Genomic DNA, 9,763 nt, shown 5'->3' with positions numbered 1-9,763 from the left:
CCTGGCGGCTCTGCGGCCGAGTTAGGGAAGGGGGGGGAGGGGCAGACTCCCTGCCAGGCGGGCGACGCGCGCGCGCTGGCGGCTGGGCGCCATAGGTCGCGAGTGCGAGAGGCCCGGCCGACAGGTGGACACGCGGGCACCGCCAGCTCGGCGGCAGAGTGAGGGAAGGGGGGGGAGGGGCAGACACCCTGACACCCGGGCGACGGGCGCGCGCTGGCGGCTCGGCGGGCGAGGTCGCGAGTGGGAGAGGCCCGGCCGACAGCTGGACCCGCGGGCACCGCCAGCTCGGCGGCAGAGTGAGGGAAGGAGGGAGGAGGGGCGGAGTCCCTGCCAGGCGGGCGACGCGCGCGCGCTGGCGGCTCGGCGGCAGAGGTCGCGAGTGCGAGAGGCCCGGCCGACAGGTGGACACGCGGGCACCGCCAGCTCGGCGGCAGAGTGAGGGAAGGAGGGAGGAGGGGCGGAGTCCCTGCCAGGCGGGCGACGCGCGCGCGCTGGCGGCTCGGCGCCAGAGGTCGCGAGTGCGAGAGGCCCGGCCGACAGGTGGACACGCGGGCACCGCCAGCTCGGCGGTAGAGTGAGGGAAGGGGGGGAGGGGCAGACAGCCTGACAACCGGGCGACGGGCGCGCGCTGGCGCCTCGGCTGGCGAGGTCGCGAGTGGGAGAGGCCCTGCCCGCAGGTGGACACGCGGGCACCCGCAGCTCGTCGAGAGTTAGGGAAGGGGGGAAGTCAGGGAAGGGGGGGAGGGGATAGAACCCCGTCGGGCTCGTCGACCCGCGGCTCCTGGCGGCTCTGCGGCCGAGTTAGGGGAGGAGTGGGGGAGGGGCAGACAGCCTGACAGCCGGGCGACGGGCGCGCGCTGGCGGCTCGGCGGGCGAGGTCGCGAGTGGGAGAGGCCCTGCCCGCAGGTGGACCCGCGGGCACCCGCAGCTCGTCGACAGGGTTAGGGAAGGGGGGGAGTCAGGGAAGGGGGGGAGGGGCAGACAGCCTGACAGCCGGGCGACGGGCGCGCGCTGGCGGCTCGGCGGGCGAGGTCGCGAGTGGGAGAGGCCCTGCCCGCAGGTGCACCCGCGGGCACCCGCAGCTCGTCGACAGGGTTAGGTAAGGGGGGGAGTTAGGGAAGGGGGGGAGGGGCTAGAACCCCGTCGGGCTCGTCGACCCGCGGCTCCAAGCGGCTCTGCGGCCGAGTTAGGGGAGGAGGGGGGGAGGGGCAGACAGCCTGACAGCCGGGCGACGGGCGCGCGCTGCCGGCTCGGTGGGCGAGGTCGCGAGTGGGAGAGGCCCTGCCCGCAGGTGGACCCGCGGGCACCCGCAGCTCGTCGACAGGGTTAGGGAAGGGGGGGAGGGGATAGAGCCCCGTCGGGCTCGTCGACCCGCGGCTCCTGGCGGCTCTGCGGCCGAGTTAGGGAAGGGGGGGGAGGGGCAGACTCCCTGCCAGGCGGGCGACGCGCGCGCGCTGGCGGCTGGGCGCCATAGGTCGCGAGTGCGAGAGGCCCGGCCGACAGGTGGACACGCGGGCACCGCCAGCTCGGCGGCAGAGTGAGGGAAGGGGGGGGAGGGGCAGACACCCTGACACCCGGGCGACGGGCGCGCGCTGGCGGCTCTGCGGGCGAGGTCGCGAGTGGGAGAGGCCCGGCCGACAGCTGGACCCGCGGGCACCGCCAGCTCGGCGGCAGAGTGAGGGAAGGAGGGAGGAGGGGCGGAGTCCCTGCCAGGCGGGCGACGCGCGCGCGCTGGCGGCTCGGCGGCAGAGGTCGCGAGTGCGAGAGGCCCGGCCGACAGGTGGACACGCGGGCACCGCCAGCTCGGCGGCAGAGTGAGGGAAGGAGGGAGGAGGGGCGGAGTCCCTGCCAGGCGGGCGACGCGCGCGCGCTGGCGGCTCGGCGCCAGAGGTCGCGAGTGCGAGAGGCCCGGCCGACAGGTGGACACGCGGGCACCGCCAGCTCGGCGGCAGAGTGAGGGGAGGAGGGGGGGAGGGGCAGACAGCCTGACAGCCGGGCGACGGGCACGCGCTGGCGGCTCGGCGGGCGAGGTCGCGAGTGGGAGAGGCCCGGCCGGCAGGTGGACCCGCAGGCACCCGCAGCTCGTCGACAGGGTTAGGGAAGGGGGGGAGGGGATAGAGCCCCGTCGGGCTCGTCGACCCGCGGCTCCTGGCGGCTCTGCGGCCGAGTTAGGGGAGGAGGGGGGGAGGGGCAGTCAGCCTGACAGCCGGGGGACGCGCGCGCGCTCCCGGCTCGGCGGGCGAGGTCGCGAGTGGGAGAGGCCCAGCAGACAGGTGGACACGCGGGCACCGCCAGCTCGTCGACAGAGTGAGGGAAGGAGGGAGGAGGGGCAGAGTCCCTGCCAGGCTGGCGACGCGCGCGTGCCGGCGTCTCGGCGGCAGGGGTCGCGAGTGCGAGAGGCCCGGCCGACAGGTGGACCCGCGGGCACCGCCAGCTCGTCGACAGAGTGAGGGAAGGAGGGAGGAGGGGCGGAGTCCCTGCCAGGCGGGCGACGCGCGCGCGCTGGCGGCTCGGCGGCAGAGGTCGCGAGTGCGAGAGGCCCGGCCGACAGGTGGACACGCGGGCACCGCCAGCTCGGCGGCAGAGTGAGGGAAGGAGGGAGGAGGGGCGGAGTCCCTGCCAGGCGGGCGACGCGCGCGCGCTGGCGGCTCGGCGCAAGAGGTCGCGAGTGCGAGAGGCCCGGCCGACAGGTGGACACGCGGGCACCGCCAGCTCGGCGGCAGAGTGAGGGAAGGGGGGGAGGGGCAGACAGCCTGACAACCGGGCGACGGGCGCGCGCTGGCGCCTCGGCTGGCGAGGTCGCGAGTGGGAGAGGCCCTGCCCGCAGGTGGACACGCGGGCACCCGCAGCTCGTCGAGAGTTAGGGAAGGGGGGAAGTCAGGGAAGGGGGGGAGGGGATAGAACCCCGTCGGGCTCGTCGACCCGCGGCTCCTGGCGGCTCTGCGGCCGAGTTAGGGGAGGAGTGGGGGAGGGGCAGACAGCCTGACAGCCGGGCGACGGGCGCGCGCTGCCGGCTCGGCGGGCGAGGTCGCGAGTGGGAGAGGCCCTGCCCGCAGGTGGACCCGCGGGCACCCGCAGCTCGTCGACAGGGTTAGGGAAGGGGGGGAGGGGATAGAGCCCCGTCGGGCTCGTCGACCCGCGGCTCCTGGCGGCTCTGCGGCCGAGTTAGGGAAGGGGGGGGAGGGGCAGACTCCCTGCCAGGCGGGCGACACGCGCGCGCTGGCGGCTGGGCGCCATAGGTCGCGAGTGCGAGAGGCCCGGCCGACAGGTGGACACGCGGGCACCGCCAGCTCGGCGGCAGAGTGAGGGAAGGGGGGGGAGGGGCAGACACCCTGACACCCGGGCGACGGGCGCGCGCTGGCGGCTCTGCGGGCGAGGTCGCGAGTGGGAGAGGCCCGGCCGACAGCTGGACCCGCGGGCACCGCCAGCTCGGCGGCAGAGTGAGGGAAGGAGGGAGGAGGGGCGGAGTCCCTGCCAGGCGGGCGACAAGCGCGCGCTGGCGGCTCGGCGGCAGAGGTCGCGAGTGCGAGAGGCCCGGCCGACAGGTGGACACGCGGGCACCGCCAGCTCGGCGGCAGAGTGAGGGAAGGAGGGAGGAGGGGCGGAGTCCCTGCCATGCGGGCGACGCGCGCGCGCTGGCGGCTCGGCGCCAGAGGTCGCGAGTGCGAGAGGCCCGGCCGACAGGTGGACACGCGGGCACCGCCAGCTCGGCGGCAGAGTGAGGGGAGGAGGGGGGGAGGGGCAGACAGCCTGACAGCCGGGCGACGGCCACGCGCTGGCGGCTCGGCGGGCGAGGTCGCGAGTGGGAGAGGCCCGGCCGGCAGGTGGACCCGCAGGCACCCGCAGCTCGTCGACAGGGTTAGGGAAGGGGGGGAGGGGATAGAGCCCCGTCGGGCTCGTCGACCCGCGGCTCCTGGCGGCTCTGCGGCCGAGTTAGGGGAGGAGGGGGGGAGGGGCAGTCAGCCTGACAGCCGGGGGACGCGCGCGCGCTGCCGGCTCGGCGGGCGAGGTCGCGAGTGGGAGAGGCCCGGCAGACAGGTGGACCCGCGGGCACCGCCAGCTCGTCGACAGAGTGAGGGAAGGGGGGGGAGGGGCAGACACCCTGACACCCGGGCGACGGGCGCGCGTTGGCGGCTCGGCGGGCGAGGTCGCGAGTGGGAGAGGCCCGGCCGACAGCTGGACCCGCGGGCACCGCCAGCTCGGCGGCAGAGTGAGGGAAGGAGGGAGGAGGGGCGGAGTCCCTGCCAGGCGGGCGACGCGCGCGCGCTGGCGGCTCGGCGCCAGAGGTCGCGAGTGCGAGAGGCCCGGCCGACAGGTGGACACGCGGGCACCGCCAGCTCGGCGGCAGAGTGAGGGAAGGGGGGGAGGGGCAGACAGCCTGACAACCGGGCGACGGGCGCGCGCTGGCGCCTCGGCTGGCGAGGTCGCGAGTGGGAGAGGCCCTGCCCGCAGGTGGACACGCGGGCACCCGCAGCTCGTCGAGAGTTAGGGAAGGGGGGAAGTCAGGGAAGGGGGGGAGGGGATAGAACCCCGTCGGGCTCGTCGACCCGCGGCTCCTGGCGGCTCTGCGGCCGAGTTAGGGGAGGAGTGGGGGAGGGGCAGACAGCCTGACAGCCGGGCGACGGGCGCGCGCTGGCGGCTCGGCGGGCGAGGTCGCGAGTGGGAGAGGCCCTGCCCGCAGGTGCACCCGCGGGCACCCGCAGCTCGTCGACAGGGTTAGGGAAGGGGGGGACTTAGGGAAGGGGGGGAGGGGCTAGAACCCCGTCGGGCTCGTCGACCCGCGGCTCCAAGCGGCTCTGCGGCCGAGTTAGGGGAGGAGGGGGGGAGGGGCAGACAGCCTGACAGCCGGGCGACGGGCGCGCGCTGCCGGCTCGGCGGGCGAGGTCGCGAGTGGGAGAGGCCCTGCCCGCAGGTGGACCCGCGGGCACCCGCAGCTCGTCGACAGGGTTAGGGAAGGGGGGGAGGGGATAGAGCCCCGTCGGGCTCGTCGACCCGCGGCTCCTGGCGGCTCTGCGGCCGAGTTAGGGAAGGGGGGGGAGGGGCAGACTCCCTGCCAGGCGGGCGACGCGCGCGCGCTGGCGGCTGGGCGCCATAGGTCGCGAGTGCGAGAGGCCCGGCCGACAGGTGGACACGCGGGCACCGCCAGCTCGGCGGCAGAGTGAGGGAAGGGGGGGGAGGGGCAGACACCCTGACACCCGGGCGACGGGCGCGCGCTGGCGGCTCTGCGGGCGAGGTCGCGAGTGGGAGAGGCCCGGCCGACAGCTGGACCCGCGGGCACCGCCAGCTCGGCGGCAGAGTGAGGGAAGGAGGGAGGAGGGGCGGAGTCCCTGCCAGGCGGGCGACAAGCGCGCGCTGGCGGCTCGGCGGCAGAGGTCGCGAGTGCGAGAGGCCCGGCCGACAGGTGGACACGCGGGCACCGCCAGCTCGGCGGCAGAGTGAGGGAAGGAGGGAGGAGGGGCGGAGTCCCTGCCAGGCGGGCGACGCGCGCGCGCTGGCGGCTCGGCGCCAGAGGTCGCGAGTGCGAGAGGCCCGGCCGACAGGTGGACACGCGGGCACCGCCAGCTCGGCGGCAGAGTGAGGGGAGGAGGGGGGGAAGGGCAGACAGCCTGACAGCCGGGCGACGGGCACGCGCTGGCGGCTCGGCGGGCGAGGTCGCGAGTGGGAGAGGCCCGGCCGGCAGGTGGACCCGCAGGCACCCGCAGCTCGTCGACAGGGTTAGGGAAGGGGGGGAGGGGATAGAGCCCCGTCGGGCTCGTCGACCCGCGGCTCCTGGCGGCTCTGCGGCCGAGTTAGGGGAGGAGGGGGGGAGGGGCAGTCAGCCTGACAGCCGGGGGACGCGCGCGCGCTCCCGGCTCGGCGGGCGAGGTCGCGAGTGGGAGAGGCCCAGCAGACAGGTGGACACGCGGGCACCGCCAGCTCGTCGACAGAGTGAGGGAAGGAGGGAGGAGGGGCAGAGTCCCTGCCAGGCTGGCGACGCGCGCGTGCCGGCGTCTCGGCGGCAGGGGTCGCGAGTGCGAGAGGCCCGGCCGACAGGTGGACCCGCGGGCACCGCCAGCTCGTCGACAGAGTGAGGGAAGGAGGGAGGAGGGGCGGAGTCCCTGCCAGGCGGGCGACGCGCGCGCGCTGGCGGCTCGGCGGCAGAGGTCGCGAGTGCGAGAGGCCCGGCCGACAGGTGGACACGCGGGCACCGCCAGCTCGGCGGCAGAGTGAGGGAAGGAGGGAGGAGGGGCGGAGTCCCTGCCAGGCGGGCGACGCGCGCGCGCTGGCGGCTCGGCGCAAGAGGTCGCGAGTGCGAGAGGCCCGGCCGACAGGTGGACACGCGGGCACCGCCAGCTCGGCGGCAGAGTGAGGGAAGGGGGGGAGGGGCAGACAGCCTGACAACCGGGCGACGGGCGCGCGCTGGCGCCTCGGCTGGCGAGGTCGCGAGTGGGAGAGGCCCTGCCCGCAGGTGGACACGCGGGCACCCGCAGCTCGTCGAGAGTTAGGGAAGGGGGGAAGTCAGGGAAGGGGGGGAGGGGATAGAACCCCGTCGGGCTCGTCGACCCGCGGCTCCTGGCGGCTCTGCGGCCGAGTTAGGGGAGGAGTGGGGGAGGGGCAGACAGCCTGACAGCCGGGCGACGGGCGCGCGCTGCCGGCTCGGCGGGCGAGGTCGCGAGTGGGAGAGGCCCTGCCCGCAGGTGGACCCGCGGGCACCCGCAGCTCGTCGACAGGGTTAGGGAAGGGGGGGAGGGGATAGAGCCCCGTCGGGCTCGTCGACCCGCGGCTCCTGGCGGCTCTGCGGCCGAGTTAGGGAAGGGGGGGGAGGGGCAGACTCCCTGCCAGGCGGGCGACACGCGCGCGCTGGCGGCTGGGCGCCATAGGTCGCGAGTGCGAGAGGCCCGGCCGACAGGTGGACACGCGGGCACCGCCAGCTCGGCGGCAGAGTGAGGGAAGGGGGGGGAGGGGCAGACACCCTGACACCCGGGCGACGGGCGCGCGCTGGCGGCTCTGCGGGCGAGGTCGCGAGTGGGAGAGGCCCGGCCGACAGCTGGACCCGCGGGCACCGCCAGCTCGGCGGCAGAGTGAGGGAAGGAGGGAGGAGGGGCGGAGTCCCTGCCAGGCGGGCGACAAGCGCGCGCTGGCGGCTCGGCGGCAGAGGTCGCGAGTGCGAGAGGCCCGGCCGACAGGTGGACACGCGGGCACCGCCAGCTCGGCGGCAGAGTGAGGGAAGGAGGGAGGAGGGGCGGAGTCCCTGCCATGCGGGCGACGCGCGCGCGCTGGCGGCTCGGCGCCAGAGGTCGCGAGTGCGAGAGGCCCGGCCGACAGGTGGACACGCGGGCACCGCCAGCTCGGCGGCAGAGTGAGGGGAGGAGGGGGGGAGGGGCAGACAGCCTGACAGCCGGGCGACGGCCACGCGCTGGCGGCTCGGCGGGCGAGGTCGCGAGTGGGAGAGGCCCGGCCGGCAGGTGGACCCGCAGGCACCCGCAGCTCGTCGACAGGGTTAGGGAAGGGGGGGAGGGGATAGAGCCCCGTCGGGCTCGTCGACCCGCGGCTCCTGGCGGCTCTGCGGCCGAGTTAGGGGAGGAGGGGGGGAGGGGCAGTCAGCCTGACAGCCGGGGGACGCGCGCGCGCTGCCGGCTCGGCGGGCGAGGTCGCGAGTGGGAGAGGCCCGGCAGACAGGTGGACCCGCGGGCACCGCCAGCTCGTCGACAGAGTGAGGGAAGGGGGGGGAGGGGCAGACACCCTGACACCCGGGCGACGGGCGCGCGTTGGCGGCTCGGCGGGCGAGGTCGCGAGTGGGAGAGGCCCGGCCGACAGCTGGACCCGCGGGCACCGCCAGCTCGGCGGCAGAGTGAGGGAAGGAGGGAGGAGGGGCGGAGTCCCTGCCAGGCGGGCGACGCGCGCGCGCTGGCGGCTCGGCGCCAGAGGTCGCGAGTGCGAGAGGCCCGGCCGACAGGTGGACACGCGGGCACCGCCAGCTCGGCGGCAGAGTGAGGGAAGGGGGGGAGGGGCAGACAGCCTGACAACCGGGCGACGGGCGCGCGCTGGCGCCTCGGCTGGCGAGGTCGCGAGTGGGAGAGGCCCTGCCCGCAGGTGGACACGCGGGCACCCGCAGCTCGTCGAGAGTTAGGGAAGGGGGGAAGTCAGGGAAGGGGGGGAGGGGATAGAACCCCGTCGGGCTCGTCGACCCGCGGCTCCTGGCGGCTCTGCGGCCGAGTTAGGGGAGGAGTGGGGGAGGGGCAGACAGCCTGACAGCCGGGCGACGGGCGCGCGCTGGCGGCTCGGCGGGCGAGGTCGCGAGTGGGAGAGGCCCTGCCCGCAGGTGCACCCGCGGGCACCCGCAGCTCGTCGACAGGGTTAGGGAAGGGGGGGACTTAGGGAAGGGGGGGAGGGGCTAGAACCCCGTCGGGCTCGTCGACCCGCGGCTCCAAGCGGCTCTGCGGCCGAGTTAGGGGAGGAGGGGGGGAGGGGCAGACAGCCTGACAGCCGGGCGACGGGCGCGCGCTGCCGGCTCGGCGGGCGAGGTCGCGAGTGGGAGAGGCCCTGCCCGCAGGTGGACCCGCGGGCACCCGCAGCTCGTCGACAGGGTTAGGGAAGGGGCGGAGGGGATAGAGCCCCGTCGGGCTCGTCGACCCGCGGCTCCTGGCGGCTCTGCGGCCGAGTTAGGGAAGGGGGGGGAGGGGCAGACTCCCTGCCAGGCGGGCGACGCGCGCGCGCTGGCGGCTGGGCGCCATAGGTCGCGAGTGCGAGTGGCCCGGCCGACAGGTGGACACGCGGGCACCGCCAGCTCGGCGGCAGAGTGAGGGAAGGAGGGAGGAGGGGCGGAGTCCCTGCCAGGCGGGCGACAAGCGCGCGCTGGCGGCTCGGCGGCAGAGGTCGCGAGTGCGAGAGGCCCGGCCGACAGGTGGACACGCGGGCACCGCCAGCTCGGCGGCAGAGTGAGGGAAGGAGGGAGGAGGGGCGGAGTCCCTGCCATGCGGGCGACGCGCGCGCGCTGGCGGCTCGGCGCCAGAGGTCGCGAGTGCGAGAGGCCCGGCCGACAGGTGGACACGCGGGCACCGCCAGCTCGGCGGCAGAGTGAGGGGAGGAGGGGGGGAGGGGCAGACAGCCTGACAGCCGGGCGACGGCCACGCGCTGGCGGCTCGGCGGGCGAGGTCGCGAGTGGGAGAGGCCCGGCCGGCAGGTGGACCCGCAGGCACCCGCAGCTCGTCGACAGGGTTAGGGAAGGGGGGGAGGGGATAGAGCCCCGTCGGGCTCGTCGACCCGCGGCTCCTGGCGGCTCTGCGGCCGAGTTAGGGGAGGAGGGGGGGAGGGGCAGTCAGCCTGACAGCCGGGGGACGCGCGCGCGCTGCCGGCTCGGCGGGCGAGGTCGCGAGTGGGAGAGGCCCGGCAGACAGGTGGACCCGCGGGCACCGCCAGCTCGTCGACAGAGTGAGGGAAGGGGGGGGAGGGGCAGACACCCTGACACCCGGGCGACGGGCGCGCGTTGGCGGCTCGGCGGGCGAGGTCGCGAGTGGGAGAGGCCCGGCCGACAGCTGGACCCGCGGGCACCGCCAGCTCGGCGGCAGAGTGAGGGAAGGAGGGAGGAGGGGCGGAGTCCCTGCCAGGCGGGCGACGCGCGCGCGCTGGCGGCTCGGCGCCAGAGGTCGCGAGTGCGAGAGGCCCGGCCGACAGGTGGACACGCGGGCACCGCCAGCTCGGCGGCAGAGTGAGGGAAGGGGGGGAGGGGCAGACAGCCTGACAACCGGGCGACGGGCGCGCGCTGGCGCCTCGGCTGGCGAGG

Source organism: Giraffa tippelskirchi, chromosome 11 (genome assembly GCF_054371585.1).
Source record: "Giraffa tippelskirchi isolate mGirTip1 chromosome 11, T2T-mGirTip1v1.2.pri, whole genome shotgun sequence".
NCBI classification, from domain to species: domain Eukaryota; kingdom Metazoa; phylum Chordata; class Mammalia; order Artiodactyla; family Giraffidae; genus Giraffa; species Giraffa tippelskirchi.
Note: the sequence above shows the minus strand (reverse complement) of the source record.